This window comes from Prionailurus bengalensis, chromosome A3 (genome assembly GCF_016509475.1).
Source record: "Prionailurus bengalensis isolate Pbe53 chromosome A3, Fcat_Pben_1.1_paternal_pri, whole genome shotgun sequence".
In the NCBI taxonomy this organism is placed as follows: domain Eukaryota; kingdom Metazoa; phylum Chordata; class Mammalia; order Carnivora; family Felidae; genus Prionailurus; species Prionailurus bengalensis.
The window spans coordinates 62,223,118-62,246,856 of record NC_057354.1 but is presented as its reverse complement, the minus strand read 5'-3'; positions in this window follow the sequence as shown (position 1 = coordinate 62,246,856).

The following is a 23,739-nucleotide window of genomic DNA, read 5'->3' as shown; positions in this document are numbered from 1 at the left end:
CTGACTGAACCACCAAGCCAGCCAGGTGCCCCTCACTTAAGCTGATTTAGGTTTTTTTGTTGTCACATGCAACTTTAGAATCCCGGTTAGTATCCTACCATCTTCAGGCTGCAGTGCACAAGGAGGGAAGAAGGCACTGCAGAACCAAAGGGAGTGAGTGGAGAGCCGATGTCTTCAGGGTGGCCAGTGTCCCCTTTTCATCCCTGCCCACAGACACCAGGCCCTGCCCCCCTCCCTGTGGAACTGTCCCCTACCTTGTTTCCAGGTGTGACTTCACAGACTATCGGGTTCCACAGTATCCTGGAGCTCAAGGCTGCTAAGTCTGAAGGATTTCAAGAGATGTACAGACTATGGCAAAGAGGACAGGAGTGGAGACCCTCTTCTTTGTTCTCTTCCTGGACTGTTGGCAAGGTACAGAGCTTCTACCCTTTCCATCTGATCGAAGGTACTGTCACAAATATAGTGGCAGATACACAAGTGAGAGACTCACTGTGAGCCTAAATCAGGCAGGAAATGGTGTTTTCCTCCCATGAGTTCTGGAATGGTGAACACAGGGTTTCTCCCCACCTCTATCTTCCTTACCTCCCTGAATCTACCATAGGGACCTCTTGCTCATAAGGGAGTAACTTTAACATTTTTCTTAACTGAAGCTTTCTCAAAAGACCTCTATGGGAGGGTAGCCCACATGTACATTGAGCTTTTTGTTATAAAATTTTTCAAACATAAACAAAAGTAGAAAAATTAGCATGAGCCTCTATGTACTAATTAGGCTGATCTTGTTTCATCTATCCCCCCCCCCACTACATTTTAAATGACAGCTTTTTTGAGATATAATTCACATATCATAAAATTTACACTTTTAAAGTATATAATTCAGTGGTTTTTAGTATATTCATAGAGTTGTGAATCAGCACTAATTTTAGAACATTTTCATCACCCCAAAAGTACTATCACACTCGTTGTGTCACTCCCATTCCCTCTTTCCCACAGACCCTGGCAATCACTAATCTGCTGACTGCTCTATGGATTTGTCTAGTCTTGATATTTCCAAGTCTTGATAGTTCAAATATAGTTCAAATAGTCTTGATAGTTCAAATATAGTTCATACATGTGATATTTTGTGACTGGCTTCTTTCACTTAACATGTTTCACGGTCCATCTGCATTGTAGCCTACATCAGTATTTCATTCCTTTCTATGGCTAAATAATATTCCATTATATGGATGTGCCACAGTTTGTTAATCCATTTATAATTCAATGGGCATTTGTGTTGTTTCCACACTTTGGCTATCATATAATGCTGTTATGAACATTTTATGAATATAGAGTTTTCAAAGTGAGCATTAGATCTACATACTCTATTTTTAAGGTTTCACTGCATTTGGAACCACTTTTGCTATTTACTCAACAAATTAGCTGACAGCATTCTGGCAAATTCTCTCAGTGTAAAGATCCTGAGTCTGTGGAGAGAAGCAAAAAGGACAGTAGGTGCATTGTATAAATTGTCAGTCAGGGGTGACATTGGGAAAAGGGGAGAAGGTGACCACCCTTGTCAGGGTGCTTTAAAAACCAAAGCGTTTTTGTGAACAAATGTTTTACTGCATGGACTTACTTACACTTCCATCATATTTATTCTTTTTTTTTTTTAATTTTTTTTTCAACGTTTATTTATTTTTGGGACAGAGAGAGACAGAGCATGAACGGGGGAGGGGCAGAGAGAGAGGGAGACACAGAATTGGAAACAGGCTCCAGGCTCTGAGCCATCAGCCCAGAGCCTGACACGGGGCTCGAACTCACGGACCGCGAGATCGTGACCTGGCTGAAGTCGGACGCTTAAACGACTGCGCCACCCAGGCGCCCCCCATCATATTTATTCTTAATGATTCACTCATATCTCAACAAAAGAGAACTTTTTACTTCTTTCATTTACCAAAAAGCATTATACCCTGAAGTAATGTCTATGCACCATTAACTACCTGATTACCAATTTTCCTGTAGAGTTGAAAGATGCCATGTGCACAAATTACTCAATGGCTATGCACATTTTCTGTCAGGAAACCAGGTGAGAATCAGCATTGTCACTGGCTATAAGAAGTTCAGATTCTTGCAGATACTTTATGAATGTTGAGGTACTCTGAGTAGGTGGGTGCTATGGTCCCGAAAATCCTTCGTTAGGGGATAAGTTTCTCTTCCTTGGTGGTTTGCCACTTCCCCGAGGCCAGAATAAAGGGCTGGCCTTGACCTAGAATCAAGAAGATTTGTGTAGAAACTAAGATGTCACAATGTTCATAAAGGAAAGCCTGAAAATATAGTTCAAAATTCCATGAGTTTTTTACAGTCTTTTAGCTACAATTAATCCATATCCTTGATGTAGTCACATGAGTGTCAGCAGAAGTCTTGAAATCAGTCCATGATGGCCTAGGGGAGATTGTTGGCTCCACGCCTTTACATTTATACCTTCATTTTTTTTTTTAACTTTTTTTTCAACGTTTATTTATTTTTGGGACAGAGAGAGACAGAGCATGAATGGGGGAGGGGCAGAGAGAGAGGGAGACACAGAATCGGAAACAGGCTCCCGGCTCCGAGCCATCAGCCCAGAGCCCGACGCTGGGCTCCAACTCCCGGACCGCGAGATCGTGACCTGGCTGAAGTCGGACGCTCAACCGACTGCGCCACCCAGGCGCCCCTATACCTTCATTTTTTTATTCATCAGTGACAACATCAGGAATTCCTGGTGTTTTTCAAACAGGTCAAGTAGAGGTGGCCTCAGGCCTTCTGAGGCCCCTCCAAACATAGACCCTAATGTGGATTAGGGCTGAGTATGCAGTCGTATTGTTCTCTGTTTTCCAAAACAAGAAGGCATCCCATTTCCAAGATGGTCAAAGTTATTGCTTTTTGGCATCATTTCCTATGGAGGGGAAAGTTTTGTTGAGAAGACACTGATATATGTGTCCATCTGTCTTTGCACCCCCCCCCCAAAAAAAAAACAACAAAAAAAAAACAACTGAGCACTGAGCATAACCCTGCTTGGACCCAGTGCCATTTATTGCAGTTCAGAGTAGATAACAATAGGACACGATAAGGGGAGAGCACTTTTCCGTCTACAGATGACATAAGCAAATTTCATCTTACCCCCTCCTCACAGGCCTCTGTGGCTGGCTTCTTTCCTACCAGTCTCAGATGAGAAAACCAAATCCCACAGAACTTTACTGCCCAAGGTCACAAGGCACTCAAAAGGTGGACTAGAACCCAAGTCTGGTGCTCTTTCTCCTAAAGCAGGTAAAGTGCATGATGTTCCCCTCAAAATACCATGCAAAGCAGTATTGATTTAAGATACATGCACACACGTTCTCTCTTTCAAAAATAAATAAATTTTAAAAAATACATGCAGATCAAATGAAAGATTTAATTACAGATGAAGTTTATTTCCCCACAGGCTCAAATACTGAATTTTCATCAAGTTCAAAAAATTTGGATGAAGGTTTGGCTAAACTATTTGGTAGGTACCTCCCTCATGTGAAGCCATCAGGCTGTCTTTGAAGAGTCTCATGCTTGTCCACAGATGTCTCTCAGATAGCGTGATGGTTTGGTGGGAGGGAACGTGCTTGCCTTGAAGCTGGAACTGGTTCTTTGAAGTGTCAGAGTCCCAGGAAATTAAGCAAAGCATAGAAGATAAACAGTTAGAAAGGATTGTGCCCCTCAAAGGAGGGTTCCTGTAGCAGCAGCAGGGCCTCTATGTGGGAGTTATTGCAAATGTTGAGTCAGACCCCATCTTAGACCAGCTGTATCACATCTGCCTGACAAGGTGCCTGACAAGGTATCTGAGGCTTAACCGACTGAGCCACCCAGGCGCCCCTGCAGTCTGTGGGTTTGAGCCCCACATCGGGCTTTGTGCTGACAGCTCAGAGCCTGGAGCCTGCTTCAGATTCTGTGTCTCCCTCTCTCTCTGCCCCTCCCCAACTTGTGCTCTGTCTCTCTGTCTCAAAAATAAACATTAAAAAAAAAAAAAAAAGAAAAAGGACTCAGAATAAATGCCACATCAATGGAATTTGTGATGATTATTTTCTGTGGCCTAGCAAAGTAAACTTAGAAGGGAAAAATAAAACGTCCCCAAGGGACAGATAGAAACTATCTTTTAAAAAGGAGGAAAACTTGGGGCACCTGGATGATTCATTTGGTTAAGCATCAGACTCTTGATACCAGCTCAGGTCTTGATCTCAGGGTCGTGAGTTCTAGCTCCACTTTGGGCCCCATGCTGGGCCTGAAGCCTGCCTAAATAAATAAATAAATAAATAAATAAATAAATAAATAAAACTAATATATTTCAAAAATATGTAACTATGAAAAATTACTAACAGTTTTATAAGGGAAGAGTTTTCTGAACTTATGCAATCTGTTATTCTCCCTGCCCTCCCCAGGCTCCACCCAATTTTTATAGATACAGTTTTCATACACAACATTTATAAATGAATTTTGAAACTGTCTGGGGATAGCCTTGCCCCTGGGGTTTGTCATGTCCTGGGAAGTCCTGATGAGACTTGGAATTTTCTGGGTCAGCCCCTCCCTCACTGCAGGTTCTTCTCTGAGGCACAGGATGTGTCATGTGGGATCTCAGTCTGCAGCAGCCCTTCCAGGACTACCTCAAAGACTTTTATGATGTTTGCAGCTCATCCAGTTAGTGTCCCAGGAAGCTAGTCCCTGCATGTCACATACTGACCCATTTGGATTGCTGACATCACTATGGCACCAGAGTGTAGTCTACTGACACCCGATATCTATGTACAGGAGTGACTCAGTAAATATCATGGTTAACTGGATCCAGAGCTCACCTGGCAGGGCCCACTACTTCTCAGTCTGCTGAGCCTACTGCCTGCCTTCTGGCTGCCTTGAGCTGAGCTGGTTTTCCAGCTTGTCATATTGTTCTGTGCAGCTGTGTCAGTGTGTTCGGTTGTGTCTGTGTGTACTTCTGTCTCTCCCATGTGCCTGGATGGCTCAGGGGTGCAGACCAGGCAGCAGGTCTCAGTCTGCTTTGTTTGTGTTTTCTTTAAAATATCTAACCATTCAGTGCCTACTATCTATAAGTCAACCATTATACATTTCTTTTTTTTTTTTTTTAACGTTTATTTTTTTTGAGAGACAGAGAAAGACAGAACACGAGCTGGGGAGGGGCAGAGAGGGAGGGAGACACAGAATCCAAAGCAGGCTCCAGGCTCCTGAGCTGTCAGCACAGAGCCCTATGCAGAACTTGAACTCACAAACCGCGAGATCACAACCTGAGCCTAAGTCGGTCCCTTAACCGACTGAGCCACCTGGGCACCCCTACATTTCTTTGTATAGTTTGAGTTCCAAATGTTTATTTCAGTCCTGTTATTTGGAACATGGGCCACATTTTACCCTCAAACAATGCTATATGGCTCACAGTGATAAATGGTTCACAAAAATTTCGTTACTACTTTATGTATCCTTTCCCACATTTATTGAGATACAATTGACATATAACATTGTGTAAGTTTAAGGTGTAAACATGGTGATTTGATATACATATATATTGCAAAATTATTAACACTGTAGTATTAACTAATTCCTCCAACTGCATCCCATAATTATTTCTTTTTGTGGTGAGAACATTTAAGATCTACTCTCTTAACAACTTTCAAGTATATAATACAGTATCATTAACTATAAACACAATGTTATACATTAGATCCCCACAACTTGTTCATCTTGTAACTGGAAGTTTGTAATTTTTGATCAGTACCTTCCCATTTTCCCCACCCCTTAGGCCCTGGCAATCCATTCTACTTTGTTTCTATGAGTTTGAGTTTTTTAGATTCTATATGTAAGTGAAGTTACACAGTATTTGTGTATCTCTGTCTGGCTATTTCACTTAGCATTATGCCCTCATGGTCCATTCATGTTGTTGCAAAAGACAGTATTTCCCATTGCTGAATAATATTCATTATAGATCTATATCTGTATCTATCTCACCTCTTCTTTATCCATTCATTCATTGATAGACACTTAGATTGTTTCCATATCTTGGCAATTGTGAATAATGCTGCAGTGAACATAGGAATGCAGATATTTCCTCAAGATCCTGTTTGCATTACCTTTGGATAATACCCAGAGGTGGGATTGCTGGATCCTATGATAGTTCTATTTTAACTTTTTGAGGAACTTACATGCTGTTCCCATGGAGCCTGTACCAATTTACATCCCCACCAACAGTGCATAAGGGTTTCTTTTTCTCCACATCCACATGAATAGTTGTTATTTCTTGTCTTTTTGATGATAGCCAATCTCACAGGTGTGAGAATGTGGCTTTCATTTGCATTTCCCTGATGATAAGTGATGTTGACATCATTTCAAGAATCTGTTGACCATTTTTATGTCTTCTTTGGAATAATGTCCATCTAATTCCTCTGACCATTTAAAAGTTGTATTGTTTATTTTTCTTCTATGAGTTGTATGAGGTCTTTATGTATTTTGGATATTAATCCCTTATCAGATATATGGTTTGCAAGTACTTCCATTCTGTTTTTCATTTCGTTGATATTTTCTTTTGCTGTACAAAAGCTTTGTAGTTTGATATGGTCCCACTTGTTTAGTTTTGCTTTTGTTCCCTGTGCTTTTGATATCATGTCCAAAAAATTGTTGCCAAGACCACTGTCAAGGAAATTTTCTCCTATGATTTCTTCTAGGATTTTGTGGTTTCAGTTATTAGGTCTTTAATCCATTTTGAGTCATTTTTTTTTTGTGAGATGTGTATGATAATGGTCAATTTTCATTCTTTGCATGTGGCTATTCAGTTTTCTCAACACCATATATTGAAGAGACTATCTTTTCCCCATTGAGTTGGTTTTTTTTTTTTTTTTTTTTTTTTTGCTTTCTTGTCAAATATGAGTTGACTATATATGCAAAGTTTATTTGGGGGCTATCAGTTTTATTCCCTTAATCTATGTGTCTATTTTTATGCCATACAATACTCTTTGATTGCTAAGGCTTTGTAGTATAGTTTGAAAGAAGGAAGTATGGTGCCTCCAGGATTGTTCCTTTCTCAGAATTGCTTTAGCTGTTCAGGGTGTTCTGTGGTTCCAGATGAATTTTAGAATTGATTTTTCTATTTCTGTGAAAAATGCCATTGGGATTTTTTTTTTTTTTTGAGAGAACAAGTCGGGGAGAGGCATAGAGAGAGACAGAGACTGAGACAGAGACAGAGAGAGAGAATCCCAAGCAGGCTCCACACTGTTAGCACAGAGCCCAAATGAGGCCCAATCCCACAAACTGTGAGATCATGACCTGAGCCAAAATCAAGAGTCAGACGCTTAACTGATTGAAGCACCCAGGCCTCCTGCCATTGGGATTTTGATAGAGATTCCATTAAATCTATAAATGGCTTTGGATAGTATGGACATTATAACAATATTGATTCTTCTGATCCATGAACATGGGATATCTTTCCATTTGTTTATGTCTTTGTCAACTTTTTTTCACCAAAGTCTTGTCGTTTTAAGTGTATAGATCTTTCACTTCTTTGGTTAATTTTTTCTAAGTATTTCATTGTTTTTAATGCTATTGTGAATGAGATTCTTTTCTTTTTTTAAAGCAGGTTTTATTTATTTATTTAAAAAATTTTTTAATGCTTATTTGTTTTTGAGAGAGAGAGAGAGAGAGAGCATGAGCAGGGGAGGGGCAGAGAGGGTGACACAGAATCTGAAGGAGGCTCCAGGCTCTGAGCTGTCACCACAGAGCCCAACATGGGGCTCCAACTCAGAAGCCATGAGATCATGACTTGAGCTGAAGTCGGACCATTAACCAACTGAACCACCCTGGCGCCCTGAGATTTTTTTCTTTTCAGATGTTAGATGTTAGATGTTTCAGATGTTCAGATGTTTTTTCTTTTCAGATGCTTCATTGTTAGTATATAGAATTGTAACTGATTTCTATGATTTTGTATCCTGCAACTTTACTAAGTTCATTGATTATTTCTAACAGTTTTTGGGTGGAGTCTTTAGGATTTTCTCTGTATGAGATTATATCATCTGCAAACAAAGATACTTTTACTTCTTTCTTTTCTTTTTTTTAAATTTTTTTTAATCTTTATTTATTTTTGAGAGAGAGAGAGAGTATGAGCAGAGGAGGAGCAGAGAAAGAGGGAGACACAGAATCCAAAGCAGGGTCCAGGCCCTGAGCGGTCGGCACAGAGCCCTATGTGGGGCTCAAACTCACGAACTGTGAAATCCTGACCTGAGCCGAAGTTGGACGCTCAACTGACTGAGCCACCCAGGTGCCCCTACTTCTTTCTTTTCTGATTTAGATGACTTTTATTTCTTTTTCTTGCCTGAGTGCTCTGGCTAACACTTCCAGTACTGTGTTGAATAGGAATGATGAGAGTCAGCACCTTTCTCTTGTTCCTGATCTTAGATGAAAAGCTTTCAACTTTCACTGTTGAATATGGCGTTAGCTGTGGGCTTGTCATATGCGGCCTTTATGATGTTAAGGTATGTTCCTTCTACACTCAATTTGTTGAGCATTTTTATCATGAAAGCATATTGTATTTTGTCAAGTGTTTTTTTCTGCATCTGTTGAGGTGACCATATGATCAGCTTTCATTCTATTAATGTGGTATATCACATTTATTGATTTACATATGTTGAATCATCCTTGAATTTGACGGATAAATTCCATTTGATTATGGTGTATGATCCTTTTAATGTGCATTTGAATTGTTTGCTAATATTTTGTTGAGAAGTTTGGATTTGTATTCATCAGAGATACTGGTCTGTAGTTTTCTTATCTGGCTTTTTATGCATTATTTGACTTTGCTAGTCTTGTAAAGTGAGTTTGGGAGTGTTTCCTCTTATTCAGTTTTTTGAGGAGGATTGGTATTAATTATTCTTTTATTTTTTTATTTTTATTTTTTATTAAAAAAAATTTTTTTTCAACGTTTATTTATTTTTGGGACAGAGAGAGACAGAGCATGAACGGGGGAGGGGCAGAGAGAGAGGGAGACACAGAATCGGAAACAGGCTCCAGGCTCTGAGCCATCAGCCCAGAGCCCGACGCGGGGCTCGAACTCACGGACCGCAAGATCGTGACCTGGCTGAAGTCGGACGCTTAACCGACTGCGCCACCCAGGCGCCCCAATTATTCTTTAAATGTTTGGTAGAATTAACCTGTTAAGCCATCTGGTCCTGGGTTTTTTCTTTGCTGGGGAGATTTTGATTATTGATTCAATCTCCTTACTCATTATTGGTCTGTTAAGATTTCCTATTTCTTCATGATTCAGTCTTGGTACGTTGTTTGTTTCTAGGAATTTATCCATTTCTTCCAGGTTGTTCAATTTTTTGGTATAATAGTTCATAGTAGTCTTATGATCCTGTGGTATCAGTTGTAATGTTTCCTCTTTCATTTAAGATGACTCTTCTCAATGTTTTCCTTGGTTTAGCTAAAGATTTGCCAATTTTGTGTATCTTTTTAATAAACCAACTCTTACTTTTGTTTATCTTTTCTATTATTTTTCTTGTATCTGGTTCATTTATTTTTCCTCTGATCTTTGTTATTTCTTTCCTTCTTCAAACTTTGGACTTAGCTTGTTCTTCATTTTCTAGTTCCTTGAGATATGAAGTCAGGTTGTTTATTTCAAATCTTTATTTTTTTCTTAATGTGGGCATTTATTGCTATAAACTACCCTCTTAGAACTGTTTTTATAGCATTCCATAAGTTTTGGTAAGTTGTGTTTCCATTTTTGTTTGTTTCAAGATTTTTTAAACTTCCCTTTTGATTTCTTCTTTGACCCATTGGTTGTTTAGCACTGTGTGTGTGTGTGTGTGTGTGTGTGTGTGTGTGTGTGTGTTTAATGCTTATTTATTTTTGAGAGAGATAGAGAGAGAGAAGGAGACAGAGAGAATGAGCAGGGGAGAGGCAGAGAGAGAGAGGGAGACACAGAATCTGAAGCAGGCTCCAGTCTCTGAGCTGTCAGTACAGAGCCTGATGCAGTGCTCAAACGCACGAACCATGGGATCATGACCTGAGCCAACATCAGATGTTTAACCAACTGAGGCCCCCAGGTGCCCCCAGGACTGTGTTGTTTAATTTCCACATATTTGTGAATTTTCCAGCTTTCCTCCTGGTATTGTTTTTTAGTTTTATACCTTTGTGGTCAGTGTGAAATCATTGGTATGGTTTCAATCTTCTTAAATTTGCTAAGACTTGTTTTGTGATCTAATATATGATCTATCCTGGAGAATGTTCTGTGTGTACTTGGGAAGAATGTGGGGTTTTTGTTTGTTTGTTTGTTTGTTTGTTTAAATGTTTATTTTTGAGAGAGAGAGAGAGAGGGAGAAGACCAGTGGGGGAGAGGCAGAGAGAGAATGTGACACAGGATCTGAAGTGGGTTCTGTGCTGACAGCAGAGAGCCTGATGCGGGGCTCAAATTCACGAACCATGAGATCATGACCTGAGCTGAAGTTAGACGCTTAACCGACTGAGCCACCCAGATGCCACAGGAGAATGTGTTTTCTGCTGCTGTTGGATGGAATGCTCTGTATATGTATGTTAGGTACATTTGGTCTAAAATATGGTTCAAGTCCAACATTTCCTTGTTGCTTTTTCTGTCTAGTTGATCTGTCCGTTGTTGAGATTGGGAAAAGCTGATTGCTCACTGTGCTCTTCCTTTCCTGGCATGGGGAAATCTTTCTAGCTGGGAAGTTCCCTCTTGATGTTGAGCTCTGCCAGCTTAGGATGTGGGATGATGCAGACAAAATGAAGCTGTCTTCCTTCTCTCACGAGCAGGGGAGAGGCAGAGGGAGAGAGAGAATCTTAAGTAGGCTCCATGCCCAGTATGAAGCCAGACATGGGTCTTGATCTCAAGACCATGAGATCATGACCATGAGATCATAACTTAAGCTGAAATCAAGAGTCAGATCCTTAATTGACTGAGCCACCCAAGCACCCCAGTCTTCCTTCTCTTTTTATGCGACTATCTTAGGGTTTTTTTTGTTGTTGTTGTTCCATGTGTTGCTAAAGTTTCTGAGGTGGAACTCTCTCATGGCTGTTTTTGTTCATAGATAGCTGTATAATTATTAATCTGTGTCAGAGGATGGAGACCATGATCTCCTATGTCACCATTTTTGTGATGCCACTCTCTCCATCCTCTTTGAAGCTCCAGCACCTTGTGTGGTTTCTGAGTAGAGCTAGGGTTTGGTAAAAAGTTGTACAAATGATCCATAGTCTTCCACTTTGTCCCAGTGTACACAGGCATTATGAATTTTAGGAACTTATGCTTGGTTCTTCCATATAATAATGGGTCATCAAATCTGAGTGGCCAGGATCATCTCAGTGAGACGCATTCAGGTGTTGCCTTAAACTTGGCTGCAATAACTGAAGTATCTGAATTTAGTGGCTTAAACAAGGAGGAGGAGTTTATTTTCCTTCTGTTCCAAACAGTCTGAGGGAAGCAAGCTGGTGCCACGCTCAGTGACTTTGGTCAGGGCCTTGACTAGTGCTTGTGTCTCTTGTATATAAGATGGCTTCTGCAGCTCCAGACATCATATCTGCTTTCAAGGTAGGAGATAAAAGGGATGTGGAAGTACAGCCCCAGCATTACGTTTTCTTCTCTCTAGTAAGATTCTTCCAGGGTTCCAGGAGTCTCCAGAGGACTTTTGTGTGTCCCATAGCCCTCCCCTGGCTGCCAGGGAGGCTGGAAAGGAAGTGTCTTTCCAAGGGCTGGTCCCTGAGTTCTAATCACTACTAGGCCCAATGGAGGCAAAATTGGCTGGTGATGGAATGCTACAGAATCTGTGACAGATATCCTTTTTCCTGTCATATGTTAATGGCATCTTTGTTTCCTTTGTATTTAATGTCTTTTTTCTTCCTTCTCCACATATTACTCCACTTGTGCTTGATTCCAATGAGCAGAAAACAAGCAATATTTACTAGTGGATCAGGGGTTATTGTTACAAATAAGATGATGATTAGCAGTTTCCAGATATTTAGCCTTTAGGATGATCCTCACACTGACACTATTAAGTGTTTTCACATATGTTGTTTTATTCAATTTTCACAAAACCTCTATGAGTCAAACAATCATATCTTTATCCTACCAGTGAGGGAAATGAAGATCAAAGAAATGGAGTTATTTGCCCAAGATCACCTGTTGGCAAACAACAAAATCAGAATGTGGGTCTAGATGTGTCTGCCACAAAACAGGATCTTCACTATGAGAAGCTTCCTACAAGTGGTAGTAGGTCTTACTGGAAGAAAATAATGCGGATCTTGTAGAAATAAGAAAGAGGTTTGTTCGTACAGAGGGACTGCTTGGGGGCAGTTTCAGAGGTGGGGAGAAGGACAACAGGAGCAAAAAGAAAAACCGTGACATTAAATATCATGAGATTTGGGGCAAAATTTCTAGTCTCATATCCACAGTAAGTAATGTTTCCTTCTGGAATATCTAGTGAAATCTCAATTTTTCAGAAATGATTTAGGTAGATTAAATTCTCCTTCTTAAGACAAGGCATTTTAGAGTATAACATTATGTGTCTGTTGCATTTGTATCCTTTATTCACTGATTTCATAGACTACTTTAGGTACTTTTCCTGGACTGCTGGTATTAACATGCCTTTCTTTGCTTCACTTGAGATGAAATTCAACTGCAAGTGTTTTCCAAAGTTCCATTTGATGATACAAGAACAGCAGGCAAGTCAATTACAAAGAGAGAAGTTAAGGAAAGCAAGTATATGCCTTTAAAATTATAAGTATACATACTTATAAAACCTATGTGTTGTATTATTTGTACTACCCTATCATTTTAACATTCTTAACCAAGGTATGTAGGGGCAAAACCAAACTGAGATGTGGAAGAAAACATTGTCCAATACTCTCTATGACCTTCTGCCAACTATGGAAGTCTGTGGTCTAAAGTACAAATATCACTCTATTTTGGGGGTGATCTCTGAAGTTCATGTGTCAGGGAGGTTCTCTCACTCTGCAGGCTGTTCAGAGGATGAGAACCAGATTTACAAGTGGTGTTCACTTTTCCTGGTAACACTTGCTGTGAGTAGTGTAATGGCTTTCTATTCAACAGCACTTTATAGTTCAATGTTCACGAGTGCCCTGGTCATTGATTTGGGATAGTAAAGCCTTCTCACATCCCTCCCCAGATCTCCCCACCCTACACCCTAGCCTCTGGAAAATATTTGCACAAAAAGACAGAGCCCCTTTCTCCCTTTGGACTGATGCTCAAATGCCAAAGCTGAGATGAAGAAGCTGGTCACATGGGAAAAACATGTACATTAACCTAAATCACACAGGTGACAGAGAAACTCTTTAATGTGGCACTGTGTGCATTAGGAAAAAAATTTAAATTGGATAATTATTTATCAGGATAAGCCAGGCATGTATGCCACGTTGAAATTATGAAACTATTAGCAAACCATTTTTAGAGCTAACAGTCCTCCCCATGCATTTCACAAACCACAGATTAAAGTGAATATTTTACTGTGTAGTCATGATGGGGCAGGGTGCATAATGTTATTTGGGGCATATGTGCATAATGCTCCCTTGGCTGACACAATATGAGGAACACATTTTTAACAAAGTGCGTTGAATTCACCAATGTTTCATCACCAGAGAACTGCACATTATTCACTTATTGAATCAAAGTAGTCATTGTTGACTCAGTGCTTTTCCATTTATACCTTCATTTTTTATTCATCAGTGACAACATTAGGAATTCCTGGTGCTTATCCAATAGGTCAGGTAGAGGTGGCCTCAGGCCCTCTGAGCCCCCTCCAAACATAGACCCTAATGTGGATTAGGGCTGAGTATGCAGTAGTATTGTTCCCTGTTTTCCAAAACAAGAAGGCATCCCATTTCCAAGATGGTCAAAGTCATTGCTTGTTGACATCATTTCCTATGGAGGGGAAAGTTTTTGTTGAGAAGACACTGAGATAAGTGTCCATCTGTCATTGCTCCTCTCTGCCCTCTCCCCACCCTGCCCCCTGCCCTGGCAAAACTGAGCATTGAGCATAGCCAGGCTTGGACCCAGTGCCATTTATTGCACTTCATAGTAGATAATAACACTGGGACATCATAAAGGGAGAATACTTTTCAGTCTACAGATGACATAAGCAAATTTCATCTTACCCAATCCTCACAGGCCTCTTGTGGCTGGCTCCTTTTCCACCAGTCTCAGATGAGAAAACCAAATTCCACAGAACTTTACTGCCCAAGGTCACAAGACACTCAAAAGGTGGACTAGAACCCAAAACTGATGCTTTTTCTCCTAAAGTAGGTAAAGTGCATGATGCTCCCCTTAAAATACCATGCAAAGAAGTATCGATTTAAAAAGATTTCATGTTGGAGCACCTGGGTGGCTCAGTTGGTTAAGTGTCTGACTCTTGATTTTGGCTCAGGTCATGATCTCACAGTTCATGGGATTGTGCCCTGTGTTGGGCTCTGTGTTGACAGCATGGAGCCTGCTGGGGATTATTTCTCTCCTTCTGTCTCTCTGCCTTCCCCCTCTACCTCCGCTTGTGCTCTGTCTCTCAAAATAAATACATAAACTTAAAAAAAAGTTTCATGTAGATCCAATGAATGATTCACACAGCTAAGGTTTATTTTCCCATAGGTTATCCTCAAAAAGAGAGCTTGAAAAATACTGAATTTGTATCAAGTTTAAATCAAGAAGAGCATTTGGCTAAACTATTTGGTAAGTAATCTCCTCGTGTGAAGTCATCAGGCTGTCTTTGAAGAATCTCCCCTTTGTCCACAGTTGTCTCTCAGATAACCTGATGCTTTGGTGGGAGGGAACGTGCTTGCCTTGAAGCTGGAACCAGTTCTTTGAAGTGTCAGAGTCCCAGGAAATTAAGCAAAGCATAGAAGATAAACAGTTGGAAAGGATTGTGCCCCTCAAAGGGGGGGTCCCTTTAGCAGCAGTGGAGCCTCCATGTGGGAGTTATTGCAAGTGCTGAGTCAGACCCCACCTCAGACCAGCTGTATCACATCTGCCTGACAAGGTGCCCAGGAGATTTCTATAGCAGTAGAGATGGCGAGGTCCTGAGGCTGAGATAAACCTTTTCCCCAGGTCTTCAGCCCTACTTGAGCATGAGAATCCCCTGGGGAGGTTGTTGAGAAGATGCCTGATCAGATTCTTCAGCATAGGATGAGATATTTGCACCAGTAGTTTTAAAGCTTTCCAGGTGATTCTATTTGGGACTCATTGATCTAAGTATCGCAAGTAACATTTGAGAAAACCAAGGCCTGGAAGGAAGATGGTGGGGTAAGAAGCTCCAGAAATATGTCTCTTCATCAGTGCTACAATTGAACTGCCAAGAAGTATCTTAAGCAACTATTTTGGAACCTTGGATTCTAGTTGAACGGTTGCATTGCCCAGAGGAATGCTTGAAGAGACTGGTAAATTTTGGTGAGTTTTAGTGTTTCATGTAGATCCTGCCACGTTCCATCCCCCGCCCCATAGCAGATAGCCAAGTAGTAGGCAGCCTGCATTCTCAGTGTAGCTTGCTGGTGCCAGAATGGGCAATAGGAGCCTGTCTTCAATATGTTAACTGCCTTTAATGAGTTAAGGAAATGAGAGATAAAGAACTTAAGGAAGTCAGGAAAACAATGTTTGAAAAAAATGAGAATATTAACAAAGAAACAAATTATAAAAAGGAACCAAAAAAATTCTAGAGTTGAAAAGTACAGTAGCTAAAATGAAAAACTCATTAGAGGGATTTGAGAGCAGATTTGAGTAGGCAGAAGTAAATATAAGTAAATTTGAACTTGGACAATTGAAATTATTCAGTCTGAGGAGCAGAAAGAAAAAAAGAAAAAAAAAAACAATGAGCAGAGGATGAGACATCTGTGAGACAGCATCAAGTGTATCAACATATATATTACAGAAATCCCAGGAGGTGAAGAGTTGGTGGCAGGGGGAAAGAGAATATATTTCAGGAAATAATGGCCCAAAACTTCCCAAGTCAGATGATTATATATGTCCAAGAAGCTCTAGAAACTCCAGGCATAAGTGCAACAGATTCACACTGAAACACATTATAGTCAAATTGTTGAAACCCAAAGACAAGTAGACAGTCTTGAAAACAGCAAGGGGAAAGCTACTCATCATTTACAAGGGATTCTCAATAAGATTAATGGCTGATTTCTTCTCAAAAATCATGGAGGCCAGACGAAATGATATGACATATTTAAAGTCCTGAAATAAAAGTACTGTCAATTGATAATTTTATATTTGACAAAACTATTCTTTGAGCATAAAAGATATGTCCAGATAAACAAAAGCTAAGAGATCTGCCTGTAAGAAATGCTAAAGAGAGTACTTCAGGCTGAAATGAAAGGACACTAGACAGTCAAAAGTTTAAGAATATAATGAACACTGGTAAAGGTGGCTACATAGGTAAATATAAAAACCAATATTATTATAATTTTGGTTTGTAACTTCATTCCTTTTTGCAATATGATTCAAAAGGCAATGCATAAAACAGTAATTGTAGATTTATGTTAATGGACATACAATGGGTAAAGATGTAATTTGTGACAATATAGGTGAGGGTGCAGATTTATATGAGCAGAGGTTTTACATACTATTGAAATCAAGTTGGTATTATCACACTAGGTTGTTATAAGTTTAAAATGTTAGTTGTAGGGGTGCCTGGGTAGCTCAATCAGTGAAGTGTTCGACTTTGGCTCAGATCATGATCTCATGATTTGTAAGTTTGAGCCCCACCTCGGGTTCTGTGCTGACAGCTCAGAGCCTGAAGCCTGCTTCACATTCTGTCTCTCTCTCTGCCCCCCTCTCAAAAATAAACATGAAATGAAATGAAATGAAATGAAATGAAATGAAATGAAATGAAATAAAATAAAATATTAGTTGTAATTCCCAAAGTAACCACAAGGAAAAGAACTAAAAAATATACAGAAAGGAATGAAGAAGGCAATTGAAATATAACATCACAAAAAAATCAACTAACTCCCAAAAGAAAGCAGGAATTGAGGGGAAAAATTATAGGACACAAAAAACAAATAGCTAAATAGAAGAGGTTAATTCTTTATCTGTAATCACATTAAATATAAATGGATTAAACTCTTATTAAAGGGCAGAGATTAGCATATTGGCTAGAAAATCCAATTTTCTTTTTGGGAATGTAAGAGAACAGTATGGCTGTTCCTCAAACAATTAAAAATAGAAGTACCATGTGACCCAGCATCTCATATTTGGTTATATATCCCAAAGAATTGGAAGTCTCAAAGAGCTATTTACCATGCTCATAGCAGCATTATTCACAATAGCCAAGAGGCAGAAGCAACGCTAGTGTCCATGGATGAATAGACTAATGAAATGTGGGATATACACACAATGGAATATTATTTAGCCTTAAAAAGGAAGGAAATTCCGTCACCCTTGAGGGTATTATGCCAAATGAAATAAGCCAGTCACAGAAAAACAAATACTGTGTGATTCTACTTATAAGCGGTATCTAAAGTCAACTTCAGAGAAACAAAGTAGAGTGGTAGTTTCCAGGGGCTGGGGCTGGGGTAGGGGGAGAGGAAATAGGGAGTTGTTGTTTAATGAGTATAGTATTTCAGTTTTGCATGATGAGAAAGTTCTAGATATCTCTTATACAACACTGAATAAACAACACTACTGTACTGTATGCTTAAAAATGGTTAAGATGAATGGGGTGCCTGACTCAGTCAGTGGAACATGCGACTCTTGATCTTGGGATTGTGGGTTTGAGCCCCACATTGGGTGAAGAGATTACGTAAAAATAAAATATTTTAAAAAATTATTAGGATGGTAATTTTTGTTATGTGTTTTTTACAACTAAAAGTAAAACTTATTTTAAAATTTAACATCCTTTTGTGATAAAAACACTCAATAAACTAGGAATACAAAGGCACTTCCTCTATGTGATAAAGGCCATATATGAAAAATACACATGATACTCAATGATGAAAGAATATAAGTTTTTCCTCTAATATTAGGCATAAGACATTTTTGCCAATTCTTCCCACATAGACTGTAAGTACTAGCAGAGAAATTAGACAAGAAAATGAAACAAAAGATCTAAAATGGATCACAAAAAAAAGTTCACAAAAAATTGTTAGAGCTAAAAAATTAATTCACATAATCATCAGTTCTCTATAGTTAAGTCTGTTTCTTGGTTTGCCTCTCTCTCTTTCTCTCTCCCCCCTCCCTTCTCTTGTTTGTTTTATTTCTTAAATTTCACATATGAGTGAAATCATATGGTATTTGTTTTTCTCTGACTGACTTATTTTGCTTGGTATTTTACTCTGTAGCTACATATGAAAGTTTGCAGGGTATAAAAACAACACAGAAAAATCATTTGTATTTCTATACTCTGATATGAATAGTCCAAAGAAAATAAAGAAGACAATTCTATTTACAATGACATCAAAAATATTAAAATACTTAGGAATACATTTAGTGAAGGATGCAAGTGACTTGTACACAGACGGGTACAAAACAGTGCTGGAAGAAATTAAAGAAGACCTAAATAAATGGAAAGATATCAGATTTTCCTGGATTTAAAGACTTACTATTATAAAGATGACAATAGTCCCCAAAGTGATCTACAGATTCAATGCAATCCCTATCAAAATTCTAAATGCATTTTTTTTGCAAAAATAGAAAAACTTATTGTGAAATTCCTATAGAATCTCAGTAGGCCCAAAGTAGTCAAAATAATCTTGAAACCAAAGAACAAATTTGGAAGAATCACACTTCCTCATTTCAAAGCTTACTACAAAGCTACAGTGATTAAGAGAGTATGGCACTGGTGTAAGGCTATCTATATATATAGATCAATGGAACAGAATAGAGTCCAGAAATGAATGCATACATCCATGGTCAGTTGATTTTCAACAAGGGTGTGAAGACAGTTCAAGGGGAAAGAGAAGTCTCTTTAATAAATTGTCCTGGGAAAATTGGGTATTCACATGCAAAAAAATGAAGCTGGGTCTTTACACTATATACAAAAATTAAAACTAAACTGGGTGAAAGATCTAAATTTATGAGCTAAAGCTAAAGCTTCTGGAAGAAAATGTAGGAGAAAATCTTCATGACCTTGGATTAGGCAAAGATGCATTAATTTTGACAACAAAATCACAGGCAACAAAAGAAAAAATAGATAAATTGGACTTCACCAAAATTAAAAACTTTGTGCAGCAAGGAGTACTATCAAGATAGTGAAAAGAAAACCCACAGAATAGAACTAAATATTTGCAAATCATATATCTGATAAAGGATTAAGATCTAGAGTATATAGAGAGAGCTCCTATAGCTCAAAAGCAACAACAAAAAAAACCCAACCAAATAAATGGTCCAATTTAAAAATGAGCAAAGGGATTGAATAGATGTTTTCCAAAGAAGATATACAAAATGGAATAAGAATATGAAAAGTTAGTCAATTTACTAGTCATTAGGGAAATGCAAATCAAAACCACAATAAGATAACATTGCACCTGTTAGAATGTGTATTATTTATTTACTTAAAAAATTTTTAAGTTTATTTGTTTATTTTGAGAGAGAGAGGCAGGGAGGGGCAGAGAGACGGAATCCAAGCAGGCTCCACCCTTTCAGCGCAGAGCCTGATGTGGGGCTCAAACTCACGAACCCTGAGACCATGACTTGAGCCGAAATCAAGAGTCCGATGCTTAACTGACTGAGCTACCCAGGTGCCCAAAGAATGTGTATTTTTTTAGAGAAAGGGAAATAAGTGCTGAGAAGGATGTAGGAAATTAGAACCCTTGTGCATTGCTGGTGAAAATGTTAAGATGAAGTCTCTGTGGAAAACGGTTTGGTGGTTCTTCCAAATATTAAACATAGCATTATGGTATAATCTAGAAATTCCATTTCTAGATATATATCTACTAGAATTGAAAACAGGAGCTCAGAAGCACGTGGGTGGCTCAGTCAGTTGAGCATTCAACTTTGGCTTAGGTCACGATCTCATGGATTGTGGGTTCAGGCCCCATATGGGACTCTTTACTGACAGCTCAGAGTCTGGAGGCTGCTTTGGATTCTGTGTCTTCCTCTCTCTCTGCCCCTCCCTGACTCATGCTCTGTCTCTCTCTCTTTCTCAAAAATAAATAAAAACAAAATAAACTCAAAATGGATGAAAGACCTAAATGTAAGACAGGAAGCCATCAAAATCCTCGAGGAGAAAGCAGGCAAAAACCTCTTTGATCTTGGCTGCAACAACTTCTTACTCAACACATCTCTGGAGGCAAGGGAAACAAAATAAAAAATGAACTATTGGGACCTCATCAAAATAAAAAGCCTCTTCACAGCGAAGGAAACAGTCAGCAAAACTAAAAAGCAACCGATGGAATGGGAGAAGATATTTGCAAACAACATATCAGATAAAGGGTTAATATCCAAAATCTATAAACAACTTATCAAACTCAACACCCAAAACACAAATAATCCAGTGAAGAAATGGGCAAAAGACATGAATAGACACTCCTCCAAAGAAGACAGCCAGATGGCCAACTGACACATGAAAAAATACTCAACATCCCTCATCATCAGGGAAATACAAATCAAAACCACAATGAGATACCACCTCACACCTGTCAGAATGGCTAACATTAACAACTCAGGCAACAACAGGTGCTGGCAAGGATGCGGACAAAGAGGATCTCTTTTGCACTGCTGGTGGGAATGCAAACTGATGCAGCCACTCTGGAAAACAGGATGGAGGTTCCTCAAAAAATTAAAAATAGAACTGCACTACAGCCCAGCAATTGCACTACTAAGTATTTATCCAAGGGATACAGGGATGCTGTTTTGAAGGGGCACATGCACTCCAATGTTTATAGCAGCACTATCAACAATAGCCAAAGTATGGAAAGAGCCCAAATGTCCATCAGCGGATGAATGGATAAAGAAGATGTGGTATGTATGTATGTATGTATGTATGTATGTATGTGTGTGTATATATATATGTATATGTATATACACATATACATATATATACAAACATACACACACACATATATATATATACACACACATATATATACATACGATGGAGTATTACTTGGCAATCAAAAAGAATGAAATCTTGCCATTTGCAACTATGTGGATGGAACTAGAGGGTATTATGCTAAGCAAAATTAGTCAGAGAAAGAGAAATATCATTCCTCATATGAGGAATTTAAGATACAAAACAGATGAACATAAGGGAAGGGAAGCAAAAATAATATAAAAACAGGGAGGGGGACAATACATAAGAGACTCTTAAGTATGGAGAACAAACCGAGGGTTGCTGGAGGGGTTGTGGGAGAGGGGATGGGCTAAATGGGTAAGGGGCACTAAGGAATCTACTCCTGAAATCATTGTTGCACTATAAGCTAACTAACTTTGATGTAAATTAAACAAACAAATAAATAAATACATTAAAAAAAAGAAAACAGGAGCTCAAACAAATGTTTGTACACCAATGTTCATAGCAGGATTATTCACAATAGACAGAGTATGGAGACAATCCAAGTGTCCATCACAGATGAATGGATACACAATATGTGGTATGGACTTATAATTGAGTATTATTTGCTCATAAAAACGAGTGAAATTCAGTTACTTGCTAACACATGGGTGAACCTTGAAGACATTATACTAAATGAAATCAGCCAGGCACAAAAGCACCAATATTGTATGATTCCACCTGTGTGATGTATCTAAAGTAGGTAAATTAATAGAGACAGAAAGTATAATAGAAGTTACCAGGGGCCAGGGGGATGGGAGAATGGAGAGTTATTGCTTAACAGGTAGAGAGTTTCTGTTTGAGAATGTGGAAAATTTCTGGAAATAAATAGTGGCAATGTTTGCACAACATTGTGAATGTCCTTAATGCTCCTGAATTGTACACTTAAAATGCTTAAAATGGAAATTACATATATATACATACATATATATATATATACATACACGTATATATGTGTGTGTGTGTGTGTGTGTGTGTGTGTGTGTGTGTGTATATTCACCTTAAATTTTTTAAAATCTAAAAACAATAACAAAATAAGGCTCAGGGAAGTCTTCTTTAGCAGAGAGCCGAGACTGAGGGAAAATGTTTGAAACCATAGCTGTCTGCTGAAGGAAGCCATCCAGATTCCAAAGAAATCTCTCCTCTCTGGTAGTGTGTGTGCATCAGGAGTAGATAGTGAGGGTTACATCTGGTCTGAGAAAGAGCTCTGAGAGGTGTGAGCATTGATGCTTCCCTCCAGGTTAGGATCTGTTGGATGTTCTGATCACAAAGTTATGCCTGCCAATCCTGCTTGGAAGGGGGACATCTCTTTACAGGGAACATGGACCTTTTTTTCCAGGAGTTGTTCCATGTCAGGAATTCTGGGTTTGTCTTTCCTCCACACCTGCTATTAAAGAGGCTTCAGTAAATCTGTACTGGGTGCCTGGCTGATTGAATGATGGGTAGGTTAACATGACTGAATGAATGGATGCAGATAGCTGTTGCAGCCCCCTCATGTATTTTCAGGAATTCTCACCTGGCAATCAGAGGACATCTCCTCCTTGAAGGAGCACCATGTCTCTGAATCCTGCTCCACATGTGTGGAAGGGGAGTCAGTGTATGTGAAGATGGGTGTCTGGTTTGGGGTTTGGGAGGATCCCATCATCCCTCAAAAGGCCTACTGACCTGCCCAGCACCATGCCAGTGTTGGCTTTGGCATTGCTGGGACAGCAATAAACTTTTCAGGTTCTCAGAGCAACAATCCAGGAATTTATAGGTCAACACATCCCTTAAGGAAGGGGCTAGTGACATGTAGGCAGAGGCTGAATACCTCTGCTGGATAGGAGACAAGGTGAGTGCAGATTGTTCACCTTCTCTGTACTATCTAAAATGGACACTATTCTAAGTTAATAACATCTCATTTTAAATATTCACTTCCTTTTTAAAAAGGTAATGTGCTTTTACTGGCCGGACCATCACTTTCAACCACTTCATTTAAATCATTCATTAGTATCAAGAAATGCCATAGTAAATTCCTCACATTCAATACGTATTTCTTTGGTGGCCATGACTTATGCTTCCTCAAGAAGCCAGCTTCTAAATGTAGCCAATTACCCAGCTAACTTACAGGCCCAGTTATAATATAATCAAATTTTTTTCCACATGTGCTATTATTGGGCCTAGAAAAAATAAGCAGTTCTAAATTCTGGACTTGTCTTTTGGATTAGGGTGAATTATACAATTTAGAGGGTTCTGTAGCCTTATCACATGCAAAGAATTCTCAATCATTTTTATATAGACTATCTAGTTCTTGCACTATTCTAACCGGTTTTATTGAAACCAGCCTTTCCCCCCTTACCTTGTTTACATCTAGACAGTGTAATAAAAGCAAATTCAACAACTGTCTAAATGAGGTATAAATAATGTAGATAAGTAAGCCAACCAGTGCATTTTAATAATATTTTTCAAGTGTAAACATTCAGTAATTTTGATAAAAGTAAAAACAAAAACATTGCATTGAAACTTGCATTCTTTTTGGAAAGACCTGATAATAGTGGTCCAGTTATTAGAAACACTATAATGCAAGCTAATCATTTTTATTATGGCTTGGTCAGAAGTCAGAACTCCTTGCTACTTCAGAGATCACCTAACGTATCTGCTTTCTGTCCCTTGCGCCCTCTTCAAACTTTACTTGGCTCTAGAGAATATCCTGCATATAAAGAATGTTCTT